At 38.7% G+C, this 18,707-nt stretch overlaps 1 protein-coding gene across 3 annotated transcripts in view; it reads left to right on the top strand.

Annotated features, from left to right (window-relative positions):
• The window catches only part of LOC131675023 (cytosolic purine 5'-nucleotidase), a 678,819-nt gene that overhangs the window by 12,556 nt on the left and 647,556 nt on the right, over positions 1-18,707 (top strand). The gene's annotated exons all lie outside the window — the stretch shown is intronic.

Genomic DNA, 18,707 nt, shown 5'->3' with positions numbered 1-18,707 from the left:
AAGCAAGTACAAAACCAAAATCCGCAAAATGCACAAGGTATGATGGAAATGTTGCACGCCGTAGGAGGTCTTCAAAACGCGAATATCGACCTTAAAATACCAAAGTTTTCTGACGAAAATGTAATCAATCCACTTGAATTTTTGGAGGACATCGAACAATTTTTTAAACTACGTAATACGGCAGACGATCGTAGAATGGTGTTAATACAAATAGCGCTCGAGGGCCGCGCTAAATTATGGTATGGATTGCAAAATCAATTAAAATTTAAAAATTATGAGAATTTTATAGACGCTTTTGTTACCGAATTTTATTCAATCCCGATCCAAGTAAAAAAAAAAAGAGCGAATGGTCTATGGGAAAATTCTCATCGAACGACGGTAGTTTACAAACTTATTTTTATAAGAAACTCAGGGCTGCTTCTTATATTCGCCCACCACTGATCGATTATGAAAAAAATTATATTATAATACAACAATTTCCATATAATGTTATACAGGCTCTCGCATCGGTAAATCCATCGGACACAAATGCAATAGTTCGCACTCTGGCCGGGTTGGATGCGGTACATGATGAGAAATCGCGTATATTTAATCGTCAACAAAATTATCAAAATAATAGTCAAACGCTGGAAATGAATCATCTCTCTTCACAGAACGTAAACACCCGTCGAGGTCGCGGTCGTGGCAGATTACAATCACAATATGCAAATCATAGCAATTGTCCTGAGGGATTAACTCATAATATAAACAGAAGGCAACATCAAATCTTCGTTCCGACTTATAATCAAACCGCAAGGTCGACAGTACCTGATCTGTCTATACCACCTCCAAATTATAATATGAATAATAATAGACAGCAGGATAATTCTATAAATACCAATTTAAACAAATAAGCGAAATGTTGAAGTCCGGTCCGTCAGCATGTCAATTATCAACTGATTACATATCGGAGATGGAAAAAGATATCCTTGATAAATCGGACCATGGCGTAAAGAATCAATCAAATAAGATTCCCCAAGCTTCTCATTTAAAAATACAGATTTTCAATCAAAATATATGGGCATTAATCGATACAGGTAGCCAGGTTACTGCTATTTCAGAGAAATTTTTCGAAAAATTAAAATATAATAGAACGATTCCCATATTGCCGGTATCAAATATTGTTGTCACAACTGCTATCGGGAAAAAAAGTACCACCGTGAGAAAACAAAGATTTTAGTATTTTCAATTGGAGATTATAAAAATACACATACATTCCTAGTTGTTCCGTACTTAACTAACGATATAATTTTAGGTAATGACTGGAATTTAAGTAATGGTATAATTATTGATTATTGTAGCAAAGAAATAAAAATAAAAAATATTCCAATTAAAGAAAATCTTGTCCTGTTTGAACAATGTTCGTCGGATAGATTGATTTCATCGAGAAATAACGAAGAAACAATAATATACGTTGTGAAAGTGAATAAAATAAATTCAATAGGAAATAATTTAAATAATAAGACGTCAAATATAAATAAAAAAAAAAAATAAAAATGAAATCGAAAAGGAGATAATAAATGTTGAAAGCGAACTTAATGATTATCGTGTTAAAAATGACTGAGATAAAAACGATTGAGTTTGTTTTAAATAAAATATAATATCATGCAAATATATACAACGTGGGTCTCATAGTTAGAGACACGGTCTGCCTTAAGCAACCGCTCTCTTTCGACTGAACTCATAGATACGTACAGATACATCTCGCCGTGTACTCATGCGCTTTTGCGCATGCGCTACTACATACATCTTTTACTCTTGAAATATTAATTCATATATTTTAACATATCGCATAGAGAGTATCGCATCCAGAAATGAGATGAATGTTGATGCGGAAAATGATGAAAGAAATTTATCTGATGTGCTGCGTTCAGTCGCGTATAATCTCGCAGGACTAAATGATTATCAGAAATGTCAATTTTATAAATTACTAACGGATAAACGTCAATTATTTTCAAACAAACCTGGATGTGCAAAAGCATATCAGTATACGATTAAATTAATTAAACAAAACCCAATGTAACGTCGAGCCGTTTACTATGAATAAAATTAATATTTTTTTCTCGTATGCTTTTGCGTGTTCAATACGTAACTTAAATTTTAACTTCGTGAATGAGTAAAGGGAGAGCATTCAGCTGAAGCGGCTGGAGGATACGTGAAAATACCCGTCCCTTTGTCGCGCGCTTTCCGAATTTTACTCCGAAAGATCGTAAAGTTTTTTTTGAGTAGGTTTAGATATAGAGTAAAGGAGCCGCGGAATTCTGCCTACATCCTGTTGCACGATTTCACCCAAAAGTTTTCTACTTTTAGAAGCTAAAACTTTTGCTATATAGAAAAAATTCAATAATTATTTTTGTATAAATGAATTAAGAAAATAACAGCATGATAGGAAAATTTCGCAGCTTCTTGAAACCTTCCGCACACTTTTCGATTAGAAACATAGTTACCGCGCAATCATCGAAAATATCCCAAAGTTTTGAAATTATAAATTAGAAAATGAGATAAATAGTCGAAAAACAGTTACCTGAATGAACTTTAGTAAATCAATTATATAGTCCACAATTAAATAATGCACCTTTTTCATTCCATATTATTTAAACAACGAATTGAGTCAATTATTTTAGTTACTAATTGTAAACATGTAGGATTGGAGATTTTCGCGTAAAATATGTTAAATATTAAGAAACTTGCGTTATTATTAAGAATTAATTGTAACAATTTTACATAACAATTAAATTAATAATTATAAGAAAATCTATAATGAAAATGGTACTTGGAGAGCCATCTAACGAGATAGGGCGCAAACTCTCGAACGCGCGCCCCTAATTCTCACCACGCCCCTGAACCAATTAGGGCCCGAAATCCGAAAGAGAAAAGGAGGGAAAATCTCAGTCAGCCAATTAGAATTTACTGGCATTTCCACTCTTCCCAAATTTTGAGGGACTGAAAGAGGGATTTTTCTCCCAACCACCCCCAGGGTTTAAAAGGGCGTGCGCAAGCGAAAATCGCCCACTCTCTCGCTCCTCGCAAGCTTCATAAGTCTTACAGTCGAACCCACGGCACTGCACCCTTCGGCACTACATTGCCCGAGTCACTGCGCGCCTCTATACCCTAGAAACTGCACGCTGCGCAGTACCGTCACTAGTAGCCCACTCACCGGTGGGGTCCTCTTTACCGAGCTTTAACTCCTATATTTTTGTATTTAAAATGGTTTTTTTCATTCAACTTTTCAAATTTTTTATTAAAATTAAAAAAAGTAATTTTAATTGAATTATTTTAACGCCGACAAAATCCAATATTGTTCTATTAAATAAAAAAATTATCCTGCTTAATTAAACAACTACGAACAATTGAGCGAAAATTTTTTTGGGGCTCTTTGAAGTGCTACATATGCCCGTACCTGACGCAGCGCTGTGATTGGCTACCGCCAGCGTGCAGTGCCTTGGGTCGGCTACTCCCAAAAGCGTGCAGTGCCGTAGGTTCGACTGTACTACATTGTACGAAGTTCGACCAAGTGTCAGGTCCAGACCATCCAAGTACCAGTCAACTCCATTAAATAAAACAAAAGTAAGTTTAAACAAAAATTTTTGTTGTTATCTTTCCTCTTCCTTTCTATTAAAATAGTTAGACCCGAATTCGAAAAAACAAGTCTTCAAAGAGTATTTCAGCAAGGATTGCGATACTTTTCTATAAGACAGTCGCGCCGTTAAAGAAAAATTAAATTCTTTAATGTGACAATTCCAACAAGGTCTAGGATATTCACATGCAAGTCCCGATTCCATTGGATCCTGGTGTTTGATGGGAGACTTGTAGTCCAATTTTATTTTTCTCTCTTTCAACGCGAAATAGAAAAGCTCTAATACTCCAATTGCTCGTCCCGGTTTAAGCGTACGCACGCAAACCAAATAGAGCACCTGAGAAAACGTCCGCCTCAGACGTACCTGAGATAGTGACCAGGACGTCACACCAAATATAAAAATGAATTACTCTGTGCCAATAAAATTACGCGATAGAGTACGCCAAATGATAAATCAGATGCTGAGTAATGGTATTATTGAACGTGCAATCAGTTCATACTGTAATCCGATTCGCGTTGTTATGAAATGTAACGGCGACATAAGATTGTGCCTGGATGCCCGAAAGTTAAATCAAAACATCGAGGATGATTGCGAATCTCCACCAATCATAGACGAATTATTGCAAAATTTTGAAAGCGCATCTATGTATTCAAAACTTGATTTGACTCATTCGTATTGGCAGGTGTCATTGCATCCTGATTCTCGCCCCTTTACTACGTTTAGTTTCGACTCAATAATTTATCAATGGAGACGTGTACCTTTCGGTCTTAAAACTGCAGGGAGTGCTCTAATACGAGCATTGCAATTGACAATCTAACAATGTTCGGAGGAATTACAGAAATCCATCCGTAAATATGTAGACGATTTGTTAATTGGAAGCCCGAATTTTGATGAGCACTTGCAGGTTTTGGAGGAACTTTTCGATAAATTAATTGAATATAATTTTACATTGAATTGTTACGTCTCGTGCATCAACTACGAATAGCTAATGAATGAGACGTTCCAATATGTTGACTAGTGGTTGGATATTTCTCACTTATAGTAAATGTATGTGGAAATGTAAATATGTATGTATGATAATTGCACTACCTTGATAATCGTAGTTTTTAATTGTTGATAGAAATGCAGCAGGCTCTAACTGCTTGTAGAATTGTATAAATGTAGCAGGCTCTAACTGCTTGTTGAATTGTATTGGATGGATAGGTTGTTGAATAATACTTGCACGATATTACTTTGTAACAGTCGCGAGTTTATTAAGTAAAGTAATCACCAATTGTCGGACCGGTGTGTACGGAGTTGAGTCTTACAGGTACTTATTGACTGACTGACGGACTACTGATCAACTGCCGTAAGTAATTTTGTTCATTTCTTTTTATATCTTTTACAGCTCTTTTCAGCTCAGTGTTGCGATATGGTTGACATTTTGTTTTTGCTGAATATAAATTCTTGCGTTCGGTGACTTTATTTCGGAGTGTCATTTACCTCGCGTTTCATCAGCTTTTTGCTGACGTGCGAATAGTTTAGCAGCTTTGAATTTCACGAATGTGCATTTGTTACAAAAAGGATGCGTCGTAAGACGTAACACCCCAGGGCCTAAGACATTGTAATGTTTACATAAAAATACTTCTGAAATTCAAAGCTACTAGCGGATTATACAGAAATTTTGCGATGTGTACACTTTAATTAGTATATAAGGAGCGTGGTTGCTCGACTTTGTACAGTTCAATTTTGACTTGTAATTTACAATGTTTGGATTTCCAAGGGAGCGTCATTCGATGGTCTGCGTAAGTATTTTACAAATTGATTGTAGTTCTTGTTACTTAGTTTCTAGTTCTTGTTGTTATTATTATAATTACATATTTTCCTTTTTCTAGTTTGCGGGTTGGCAGCATTCCCGTGCGGTAAAGAAAGCCAGACGAGAGGGCTTGCCTTTACCAGCCGCGCCTAAGTCCGGAACCCGGAAATATGTGAGAATAGATGTAAGTGTTTTACAATGTATATTTGTATATTGGTATATTGATATATCTGATTAATTTGTTTTCTGTTTGCTTGTTAGTTTCAGAGATGGAAATTAGTGCGTACTCTGAGGCATTGCGACCGAGTGACACGGACGGCCTTCTTCTTGGGGGAGTACGGTCCAGATAAAGATACTTGGAATCTTCGTGAATTATTTTTTTATGATTTGTTAGTATATTGTAACGGTTTTCGTCTAGTATGTGTGGAGGTTTTTAATGATTTTTACAATGTAATTATAGTTCCAAGTGTGGACCATCGATATAATTGTAATTGTATATAAGTGTAATTATATTTGTAAACATAATTATAATTTTGTAAAAATAAATATCTCTTTTTCTTTTGTTTTTAGATAAAAAATTTGTTTTTTAATTTAAATTCCTTTGCAGTCTTAGCCTAATATCCTAAAACGAATATCTCGCTTCTCTCCCAGCTTAAAATGTAGCCATGACGTAAAGCATTTGGGGTACTGAACGACACGACAATTAATTAGACTTTTGTTGAAAATAGGTCATGTTTATATTTGACTAGTGTTGATTCGAGAGGTAAGCTTTGTTGAGGAATAGGACAGTGGGTATCAGGGTAAATTTGTATCTTGACGTCTGTGCCGTTCAGGTTTGTGTGTACTGTGTCCAGTTGAATAAAGGTGGAAGATTGGATAAAAAAGGCCCAGAGGAGGAAAAGAAGAAGAGAGTAAAGGTGGCGAGGGGGAGAGAGAGCGGGGAGGGGCTGAGGGAGAATATTAGAGGAGAAATGAGGGAGGCAAAGAGATGCAAGAGTGAGAGCGAGGGAAGCGAGATGGACGGGGAGGGGGGAGAAGGACTGGACAACACGATAAGAGAAGGGGGAAAAAGTAGTGGTGCAGAAGAAATAATGGAAAAGATACGGACAGACATAAGGGAATTAAGAGAGGTATGGGAGGAGGAAAGGAAAGAATGGACAGAAATGTTTAAAGAAATAATGGGAAAAATGGAAAGAATGGAGGCAGAGGGGAAAAGAAGAGAAGAAAGGTGGGAGAAGGAAATAGGAAAAGTTAGGAAAGAACAAGAGAGAGAGAGAGAAGAAAGAAAGAAAGAGATGAAAGAAGAAAGAGAAAAAGCAGAACGTAGAGAAAAGAAACTGCAGGAAAAATGGGGAGAGAAGATGAACCAGTTGGAAGAGGAATGCGTGAAACTAAAAGAAAGCATAGAAGGAGGAAACAAGAAGCAAAGAAGTACAGAAGTAGGCAATAAGGAAGAATTAAAGCATATGAGAGAAAAAATGAATAGAGAAAGTAGGATAAACAATATAATAGTGACAGACCTAGAGGGGGAGTTAAGATGGGAAAAGAAGGGGGGGCAGAGGTCTGGTTAAGGGAGGTACTACAAATGAAAGGAGAGATAGTGAATCTGAGAAGAATAGGAGGGACAACGGAGAGAGATGAGCGGAGAGAAAGAAGAAAAAACATGTGGCAAATTAGATGCGCGTCATGGGAACAAAAAGAAGGAATTATGAAGAAGAAAAAGAATTTGGCACAGAAAAAGATATACATAGATCAGGACTGGACGTGAAAGCAGAGAAGGATAAGAGAGGAAGTAAGAAGGAAAGCGAAAGAAATAAGAAGTAAAGGTAAAGAGGTAAAGATGTGGCATAACGGGGTGAAATCAGAGGAAGAAGAATGGTGGTGGAGCGAGAGAGAGGGAAAAATGGTAGGAAAAGGGGTGGAAGGGTTTCGAAAGCAATAGGGATAAAGGAGAGAGAGAAGAGAAGGGAGAGAGGGGGGAGGAAGCCAGAAAAATACTATTCTGGAACGTGGCGGGGGTGAGGAGCATGGAGGAAGATGACTGGGAATATGTTAGGGAATTCGACATAATAGGGCTAACGGAAACCTGGGTGAAGAGGCAAGGGGCAAGAACTGGTGTGGAGAAACAACTGAAAGGGTACAGTATAGAGTGGAGAGATTCAAGAAGAGAAGGAAGAAGAGGGAGAGAAATAGGGGGAGGAATAATGGCGGTAAGAGAGAGGAAAGGGATGAATAAGGTTGAATGGAAGAAAGAAATGACAAGTGAGGTAATAGTAGGAGAAATAAAGATCGGAAGGAAGGAATACATGATAGCATTGGTGTATATGCAACATGAGAAGAAGGAAAACTATGAATACCTAAGTGAAGAGATAGAAGAGAACAGAGGAAAAACAATAATTATAGGAGGAGACTTTAACGCAAGAACAGGAACCGAAGGAAGGGAATGGGAGACAGAAGAAAAACTAGAAGAAATTAAGGCCAAGGATAAAGTGTTAAACGCAGAGGGAGAAGAAATGATAAAATGGCTAGGAGAAATGGGCTTAGTGATAACGAATGGGAGAAAAGAAGGAGATGAAGAAGGCGAAATAACATATATAGGAGCGAGAGGAATGTCAACGATAGACTATGTAATAGGTAACGAGGAAGGTGATGAGGCGATAAAAAAGGTTCAAATAAAGGAGAGGGTAAAGTCGGACCACTTACCAATAGAGGTGGAATTGGGAGACAAAATAGCGGAAGAAAGAAAAGAAGAGGAAGAAAGAATGATAGACGACTGGAGTGAAGAAGGTATAAGGGAGTATCAGAGATGGATAGATGCAATAGAGGGAACAGATAAATGGAAAGATATAAAAAATAGAGTGAAGAACGCAGTTGTAAAAAAGAAGATAAGGAAAAAAAAGGATCAAAAAAAAGCTGGTGGAGAAAAGAATGTAATGCAAAAAGGGATAGGGTGATGGCAGAGTTAAATAAGGTAAGAAAGGGGGAAGGAGACAGAAGCAAATATTTAGAAGCAAAGAGAGAATACAGAGAGGAAATAAGAAAAGCAAAAGAAGAGGAAGGGAAAAGATTGGCAGAAGAAATAAGAACAGATAAGACGAGAAGAAAATTCTGGGATAAAGTGAATAGCAATAGGAAGAAAAGAATTGGATTAGATGAAAATATAGGAAAAGAATAATGGATAAAGCACTTCAAGGAACAACTGGGAGAGAAAGAACAGGAAGAAAGTAAAGGGGAAGAAACCGAAGACAGCGAAGGAGAGGAAGGTGAAGAAATCAAAGAAAGAGAAGTAAAAGAGGTAATAAGAAAAATGAAAAAGAAAAAGGCGACAGGAGAAGATGGTATAGCAAATGAAGCTTGGGTGGAAGACACGGAAGACTTGATAAAAGATATGACAAAATGCTTAAATGGAATATGGAACGGAGAAGGATATGCGGAAGAATGGAGAAAGGGAATAATAGTACCAATATATAAGAAAGGGAGGAAAGAAGAAGTAGGAAACTATAGAGGAATAACGCTGATGGACACGGGATATAAAATATATGCGGAAATACTGAGAAAAAAGCTGGAAAGAGAAGTAGAAGCTAAAGAAACGCTAAGTGATACGCAGATGGGATTTAGGAAGAAAAGAGGAACAATGGACGCGATATTTATATTAAAAACAGTAATAGGGAAGGGAATAAGGGAAAAAGGAGGAAAACTGTTCGTATTCTTTGCAGACATGAAGGCCGCTTTTGATAAAATAAAGAGGAAGAAAATATGGGAAACAATGAAAGAGAAAGAGATAAATAGAAAAATTAGGAAAAGAATAGAAGAAATATACAAGAAAACCGGGAGTAAAGTAAAAGTTGGAGGAGAAATAATTGGGGAGTTTGAGACTTTCAAAGGCGTAAGGCAAGGGTGCCCTTTGAGCACCACGCTATTTAATCTTGCCTTCGCCGACCTGGAAGGGAAGATCAAGCAGGTGCAGGAAGGAGGGGTAGTGATAGGAAGGAAGCAAATATGGACATTAGGATACGCAGATGATATAGTGATGATGGCAAAGAGTAAAAGTGGAATGAAAGTAATGCTGAAACAATTAAAAAGATACCTGGAAGAAAGGGGATTAGAGTTAAATGTAGGAAAATCAAAGATGATGAAATGCAGGAGAGGAGGAGGAAGGGGGAAGGAAGAAGAATTCGAATGGAAAGATGAGAAGATAGAGATGGTGAAAGAGTACAACTACTTAGGATATGTGATAAGCAGAAATAACGGAAACAAAAAGCAGATAAAGAAGGTAGAAGGGAAAATAAATATGGGACTCGGAAAGTTATGGGGGCTAGGAGAAAAGCTATTTAGAGAAAACTGGGAGCTAAGGATGAACTTGTTCGATGCTCTGGCGAAAAGCGTGATTATGTATGGAGCAGAAATCTGGGGATGGAAGAGATATGATGAAATAGAAAGACTACAACTAAAATACATAAAGTGGGTTTTAATTAGATAGAAACACGCCAAGTTACCTAATACGATGGGAAACAGGAAGACAAGAAATGAAAGAAACAGCATTAGAAAGAGCAATGAAGTATGAAAACAAAATAAGAGAAGAAATAGATGGCTCAATAAGAAAAGAAGCATGGAGAGAACTAAAGAAAAGGGAAAGAAATGAAAAAGATAAAAAGGGTAAGGAGGAGGAGAGAGAGGAAAGGCTGGAAAAAAGTAAAATTTACAGAGAGAGAGAAGAGGGAGATGAAATGAGGGAAGAGTTTTGGGAAGAAATAAGAGATGAGCTGAAGAAAAAAGATGAAAAAGAACTAGAAGAAAAGCTAGAAAAATCAAGATACATAAACGAGTGGAAAGAGCTGAAAGAAGAAATGAAAAGGTATAGGTTAAAGGAAATTCAAGGAGAGGGAAGAATAAAAGGCCTGTAAATAAGGGAAAGGTTTAGGCTAGGTAATGAAACGAGAGGAAGCAAGTATTGAAAAAGAAGAAAATAAGAGATGTGTGACGGTGTAGGCCTGTCATGGCCTGCACCATGTGCTTGCCTCCCTCTCCTTCTTAGGCAAAGGCGCACGGCCGGCATCAAGCGCACGTTGTTATCACGTGCCTGATGCCTGCCCTTTTATTTTTCAGCAACGCACGAGAGTGGAAGGAGAAGCCGTGGACGCGACGACGCGCTCGAGTATTGAGAGTGCGAGAGAGAGAGAGAGAGAGAGAGAGAGAGAGAGAGAAAAGCAATAGTTTGAGTGTTGGGCTTGGCGCGCGGCACTTGTCGCGACCGGCATTGCCGCGTGCCGCCGATTAGGAGGCGAGTGGTAGGGAGAAGGCGTGAGAAGCCGGCTCTCATGCACTCGCGACAGAGAGTGACGCGACGCGCGCGACAGCAATCAGTCGTACGAGAGTTGGTGACCATCGCTGCCTGCCCTTTGTTCGGGAAGAAGTCAGCATTCCTCAGCAGATCGGCCGGACGGGACTTCCTCTGCCAGCGACGCAGCAGTTGCCCTGCAAGAAGCTGTCATCGAGGCAACACCCGACAACCTTTTCTGCTAGGTCGCCGGCCACGCAGCAGCTAGGGGTTTTCCAGCCTAGCCACCGGTGGGACACCATCAAGGCTGCCAGCAACAGCGACGTCCACCAGAATTTGGTCAGGTCACCGATTCCTCTCTCTCTCTATATCTCTTCCTTTCCTCGGCGATTCTCACGGTTCGCGTTGCTACGCCAGGCTTTTCCGAGCCGGCGTAGTTTTCGGCAGTGTGTAATTTAAGTAATTGTTTGAGCCGGTTAACGAGGTGACATGGCGCTAACGTGCCGGTCATCTCGCTTAGATTAAGTTTGCGCGTTATTGTTAATAAGTATTTGTACTTTCGCCGGCACTCTAGGTAGTGCGTTGTAATAAACGGTTTGTCAAAGAGTTGTGTGTGTGAAATCATTTGCCCGCTGTTCTCCTTCCTACTTTGCCTGGAGCAATACACCGCCTCCCTTGCCTTCCCCCTTTATAAATAATTGGTAATAGTAGTGAATATATCGGCATTGCACGCCGACGCTATTACAGATGCAGAATGTGTATGAAAGAGGAAGAAAATTGGAAGCACATAGTAGAAAAATGTGAAAAAAGCAGAATGGAAGGGGAAGAATGGGAAAAAATAATAATAGGAAGCAAAGAAAAGATAGCGTGGATGATGGAGTTGAAATGGAAAAGAAGAAGAAATGAAGAGAAGAAAGAAAAAGAAAAGCAAGAAGACGAAGCTACAAAACCCTAAGGAGAGACGGAAACAGAAGACAGAGAAGCAAGACTCGCAGACACATCGATACACACACACACATACACACACACACACAAAACACAAACATACGCGCAATCATAAACATACTCATGCACACACACACACACAAGACACAAGTAACAGCAACTACATAAGCGAGAGAAAGCAGTATTGGAGGACGGAGCAAAATGGGAAAGAAGAAGATTCGAAGAAGAGAAAGAAAAAGGCAAATTATAAGATACTAAGGAAAAATAAGTGAGGTTGAGGAAAGGAAAGGCAGAGGGAGCAATAGGAAACAAGAAAAAGGTGTCAATGCCTTAATAACGAGAAAGATAGAGGAAATGATTAGCAAGAATGAGAGCAAAAGCAAAGGAAAGGCAAAGGTGAAAAGGCAAAAGAAAATATGCAAGAAAGAGAAAAACAGAAGAGAGGAAAAGGCAGATCTTGGAGAGAGAAAGAGGAAGAGAAGAGTAATCAGAAGAAAAATGAGAAGAAAAGAGGAACAGGCAGGCGTAGAAAACGAGGCCACAAGAGTTGCAGACACACCTACAAAGGCACATATTTACACAACATATACACACACACACGCCCGCACGCACACACACACACACACACACACACACACATACATAATCAACTACACAAACTGGATACGAGACACAAATAGTAATATAAGAGATGTAAAGTAATGTAACATATAAGTTGTAAATAAATAAACTAACTAACTATTTAAATGCTTTTGTGGAATGCTGCTATTCTTGATAATGTTTAGTTGTGCTCCACTGTCTACTAGTAGTTGCAGTTTGTTATTCGAATTTGGTTCAAATATTTCTATGTACTTGAGAAGGTTTTTAAGTTTGACAATGTATATTTTGGTACAGTCGTTTGTAATTTGTTGATTAATATCACTACTGTTTTTAGCTATATCTGTCTGTGCATGGTACTCTCTATTTTCTTTACATTTCCTTCGAATTTGCTGTATATATCTATGTGTTGTTTTGTTTGTGTTGGGAGAGTTGATGTTTCGTCGTGGAACGTTTTTATTGTCTTCTCTTTCCTTAGGCGTTCCTTCCCAAAGCAGCTCCAGAGTTTTCCGAGTTTACCCCATATTTGCGGCATTGTTCTATTGTATGACCGACACCTTTACAGGTTCTGCAAAATACTCTTTCTGCTTGTAATCTTTTAATTTTTTAACAGTTATCTATGTTATGCCCTGTTTCGTTGCAACCTTCGCATGTGATTGAAATATTTTCAAGTGGGTAATTTTTTAGTGCTTGTAGTTTCCTACACTCACTCGCAGTGTGACCCATATTTTTGCAATAGGCGCAGAATTTTTTTCTTTGATCGATGTTAACATTGTTTCTGTAGCCGTTATTATAGTTTTTATTGTAGGTGCTGTAGTTTTGTGGACTTTGCTGAGGGTTTGCAGATAGTTGTGTATTCGCAATTTTTCTGCAGAACTTTGCTGTGTGACCTAATTGATCACATAATTCGCACTTGTAACTTGATTTGCTTCTTTGTTCTGTGAAATATATTCGCGCTTCTTCACAATCTTGTTCTTCATGTCCCTGTTCTTAGCATAGGGTGCATATTCTATAAGGTGATCTATTTTTACCTGTTGTGCAAAATTATCAAATTTGATAGAGTGACCTTTTTTGTTGCATTTTTTACAAAAGACTTCAGGGCACTCTTGCGTTGAATGACTTCCCTCTTTGCAAATATCGCATTTGTTTACTTTTTGTGTGATCTTATTTTTACACTTGATGGCTACATGTCCCGTTTCTCCGCATTTCCAACATTTTATGTAGTCGGCAATGTAGGGGTATTGACCTACCTCATGCCCTAATTCTTGACAGTATTGGCAATGGATATTTCTTCGTTTGTTTAGCGGGCAAGCGCTTATTGAGTGTCCTTTTTGGCTGCAGTATTTGCATATCAAATTGATTTTGTCTACTGAATTTTTACAGTTATTGGAAAAGTGATCTGATCCTTTGCAATAGACGCATGCTGCAGAATGGCAAAATAGCGCTTCGTGTTGGGGGTCATGACAAATTTGACATATCATAATTTTTTTTGGTAGTTCAGGTCTATTATAATAATCATTGTAGTCGGAATATGTGTTATTAATTGTCACATTGTCTGTTGCTTTTCTAATATTTATGTCATTTTTTATTTCTATAGCTTTTTTTGGACGTTTCTTGTAATGTTGTCTCATTGCCCAATTCGTATTTTATTTCCGCTCGCATTCCTTTTTTAAAGCATTTTGCTGCGTCTGCATCCAATTCTTCGTTGAAATTTTTTCTGGCTGTTTCATTTGTTACTTGTATTCTGTATATTTCTTTTATTTCTAATACTAGTTGACATAATCTATTCGTATATTGAATTATTGATTCTGTATTTCCTTGTGTTATTTTGCGTATCCTAGCACGCAGTTCGTGTATGTCTTCTTGAATTGGATATACACTTCGTATTGCTGTAATTAATTCCTCTATTGTTTCCACACAGCTGTTTCCTAAAGCTTCTTCTGGTTCTCCCTTCATTCTCACTTTCAATAGTTCTACTACATTGTGTTCATCTTCGTTATCTACTAGATTTTTTACTCGTCGTAGTCTCCTGATGTACTTTGCGGGCGGCATATTTTTACCATCGAAGTACGGGACATAATTTACCAATTCTTTGAGAGATAATTTGATTGGATGTGAATTTGCCATATTTATTGGGTTTGTTGCTGGGCTTGTGATACGTTGGTTTTCTTGAATTTGTTTTCCTTGAATTTGCTGAGTGTTTCTTTCACTCTCTTTTTCTTTTGCGTATTGTGTTTTGTTTATTTGCCTAATGTCTTTTTTTGAGTCTTCACTGTTCTGGTGTTGGTCAGAGAATTTTGATAATGCGTATTTTGTGTAGACTGATTCTTCGTTTTTCTTTATGGTGAATAATATGTCCTTTGGTGTCTCTAATATTAGACTTTGTTCACCTAAAAATCCTCCAATGTCTGAATATCTATCGTGTTTCTCTGAGTCAAATGTGTCAAACGTTTAGTCTAATAGTGTGTAACGAGGGCAGCGCCTTATTCGGCACTGACGTCACCAATTTATTAAGGGGAGAGTAAGAGAGGCACTTTCGCTCTTTAACAATCGGGGAACGAGAGGATAGGTCGAACGAATAAATAATTTTCCTTAATTAGAACACACAACTTAAATCTATTCAGACAAACAAATACAAGATCGGTTATAATAAAAGTTTACATCACGCGTACATGAACAGAACGACTTAAACTAACGTGGGAGGATGAATTGTCCGGCGACTAAATCGCCTTGACCATTTGCCTCCTTACAAGTAAAAGAATACATCGAAACCTCACTACCGCATTACGATGAACGTAGCCGGCAAGTGATTGCCTGGCTACCTACCGTTCCTACGCGGCCGTGCATCACCATGAGAGAGAGAAATACTGGGAGAGAGATAACCTGACCTTTGTCCTTGGCGATGAGCCGGCAACGGGGAGTTGACCTGGCCGCTGGCTGGATGTCTTCTTCGGCGTAGCCCGTGGTGAACCCATTGGAAGTCGTGCCGTGCATGGTGGTGAGGGCGGCACTGAATGCCCTGCTGCAGGTGTTCTCGCCACACGTAGCCTTGTCTCGCCCTGGTCTGGTCACTGCTGCACGTGTACTTCTTTCTCTCTTTGCGCTGCTTCTTTCTCTTCGCTACTTCTAACTTCTCCCTGATACTTTCTTCCGGCCGCTGTCTAACTCTGACGTCTCTCCTCAACTGTTTTCCAGAAACTGTTGCACGCATCTTGACACATAGTCAGCGTTCGCACTCTCGCCGGGTTCTCCCCACCAAGCCCACTCATTAGGCGGCGTGCGACAAAAGCGCTAATTGGTCGCGCGTCACACGCCGGCCCAAACCTGCATAGTGCGTGCATAGGCGCGTACTCTAGCATGCTCGCTAACTCTCTCTCTCTCTCTTTCTCTCTCTGTCTCTCTCTCTTTCTCTCTCTGTCTCTCTCTGCCTCTCTCTCTGTCTCTCTCTATCTCATAGTCGCTGCGCTCTTGCTTCTTCGGGCGCTCTCAATCTTGCTCGGCAATCTTCGGCGGCTGGAAAAACATAAAGGCCAGTGGTTAGGCGCAATAAATATATGCACCCAACGCTGACCACGTCGCCATGCCGAGCAATAAGAGGGAGAGAGAGAAGGAGGGCAGACGAGGAGCAAGCGTACTGCTTGCTCTCGTCACAAGTGAGTATCTGTCTGAATCAGTGTAGTCTGTTCTGTTTGTTTGTTTTTCTGTTAAATCATCTAATTGGTTAGTTGTTGGTATGATTTTCTTTATTGCTCCTGTAATTTTCTCTTTTTCTGCAATTTTTTCTTTGGTTCTAGTCGGCGATCTTCGTAGTTTGTTATTCTTTTTGAAAGCTAATTCATCCAGTCCTTTTTCTAAAAGGTCTTCTAATTTTGGATTCTTGTCAATTTATGATCGCGTAATCTCCCAATTACGGATGATGTGTCCTTCGTTGTTCTGGACTTCTTACTCATTTGGGCAATTTTTTTTTTTTTTTTTTTTGTAACAATACTCTCTCCTTTGTTACCAATTCTTTGCGGGGTAAGTGAGGCACTTTCGCTCATGACAATTGAGGGAGAAGAACGAGGAGAGGTTGATAAATGAATTATATAAAGACAGAAACCAAATCTCACTTACAACCTATTATTATTAATCACACAGGCCGACAAAAAATTTTACCAAGAACCCGAGTATAGTTTTCCGAAGGTTTTTTGCGCGCTGAATCCGAATCCGAGGTCAGAATTACTCTGGTGGCTCCGGTTTTCGAGATATCCTAACCTTAAAGTGCAAAAAACGCGATTTTTGCCTATATTTGAGGTTATGTAGCAAAGAAAAGAAATTTTTTTTCAAAAAACTGTATACATCAAATTAAAGTATGAGTTTTCTTCTTTCAAATGCCGTTGAGTATGCTCGGATATCTTTTTTTTTCACGAAGTTACACAAATTTGAAATAAAAAGCACTTGGCTAACTTGCTCTACCCAGCGTCATGTGGGTGTGCCTGCTTAGGGGTTGGGAGGGCTGGTTTTAAAGGGTTGAGGAGGTATTTGGGGATGAGGCCTATCTAGATCATATTAGTATGCATACCTGTGATTAGAAAATGAGTTTTTTTATCAAAAAGCAGTTAATTAAACTTACTCTACCCAGGGTTATGTGGGTGAGCCTGTTTAGGGGTTGGCAGGGGTGGTTTCTACCCGTAAGAGAACATTTTGTAAATAGAAGCACGATGCTCACAATATTTTTTAGTGTTTTGTCATATTTCCAAGTTTGGTTTAAATTGGTGAGTGGCTCTTTAATATGGTTACTTGTTAGATAGCTTGGGCTGAATGATGTGGTGCTTTTTAAATTCATAAAATTTGAAATTTTCAAATTTGTGTATCTTCGTGAAAAAAAAAGATATCCGAGCATACTCAACGGCATTTGAAAGAAGAAAACTCATACTTTAATTTGCTCTCACAACGGTTTGTTTGTGAGAGGCATCAAGGTTAGAAGTGTTTTGCGTGCTCCACGATTTGCTGCTGTCTAAAAACATGGATCAAAGCGTTTGCATTAAATTTTGTGTGAAAAATGGAATCAAATGTTCCAAAACACTTGAAATGCTGAAAGTGGCATACGGTGAGTCTACTTTAAGCCAAAAAAATGTTTACAAGTGGTATAAACTCTTCCAAGAAGGCCGAGAAGACACCGACGACGAACCTCATTCTGGACGCCCCAGCACATCAACAACTGATGAGAATGTTGAAGAAGTGAAGAAAATAGTGTTGGGAAATCGTCGAATTACCATTAGAGAAATTGCTGATGATATTGGCATCTCATTTTGTTCGTGCCAATCAATTTTGACGAGTGTTTTAGACATGAGACGTGTGTCAGCGAAGTTTGTTCCGAAATTGCTCAATTTCGACCAAAAGAAACGTCGCATGAGCATCGCCCAAGAGCTACTGAATGACGTCAACGATGATCCAGATTTACTCAACAGGGTTATAACAGGTGACGAAACATGGGTATACGGTTAGGACGTCGAGACTAAGACTCAATCGTCCCAGTGGAGGTATTCTGGATCACCAAGACCAAAAAAAGCACGCCAAGTTCGATCAAATGTAAAGGTTTTGCTTACAGTTTTCTTTGACTGCAGGGGCGTAGTGCATCATGAGTTCTTGCCACAGGGTAGAACAGTAAATAAGGAATATTACCTGCAAGTTATGCGCAATTTACGCGAAGCAATCTGCTAGAAACGTACGAATTTGTGGAAAAATAAAAATTGGCTTTTGCACTATGATATCGCCCCTGCTCACACATCGTTGCTTGTGCGCGAATTTTTGGCTTAAACCAACACAGTAACGATGCCACAGGCAACGTATTCCCCAGATCTGGCCTCCTGTGACTTCTTCTTGTTCCCAAAACTGAAGAGGCCCATGAAAGGACGGCCTTTGGCCACGATTGAGGAGATAAAGACGGCATCGAAGGATGAACTAAACAAGATCACAAAAAATGATTTTTTGAAATGCTTTGAGGATTGGAAAAAGCGTTGGCACAAGTGCATTATATCCGAGGGGGATTACTTTGAAGGAGATAAAATAAAAATTGATGAATAAATAAATATTTTTTGAGAAAATTAAAATTTCACCTTACTTTTTGATCACACCTCGTACATTATATCTTGTGACTATGATACAAGATTCGCACGAATTATTACGGTTACTGAATGCGTCGGACTCCGACTGCTTGAGAAATAATAAATAGTGTTAAATAGATATTATTTTCTTATTATAAGCCGGTTGTCTGACGTAAAAAAGTAATTGTTACAAACTTAATATTATATTATTATTATTATCAGTACGGAGAGGCTGCACAGCTTTGCGAAGAAATTTATCAATGTAGTCGATCTCGTAGGTCACGACAGGTATGTCAATAATTTTATTTTGCGACGTAAAATTTATTATTATGTTACGTCGATATTAGGTATCGAGTTGAACGTTAGGAACTCGACTAAGCCTAACTTGT

This window comes from Phymastichus coffea, unplaced genomic scaffold (assembly GCF_024137745.1).
Source record: "Phymastichus coffea isolate CEN01 unplaced genomic scaffold, Cenicafe_Pcof_1.1 PCOF00001, whole genome shotgun sequence".
In the NCBI taxonomy this organism is placed as follows: domain Eukaryota; kingdom Metazoa; phylum Arthropoda; class Insecta; order Hymenoptera; family Eulophidae; genus Phymastichus; species Phymastichus coffea.
Note: the sequence above shows the minus strand (reverse complement) of the source record. Positions and strands in the feature narration are given on the sequence as shown.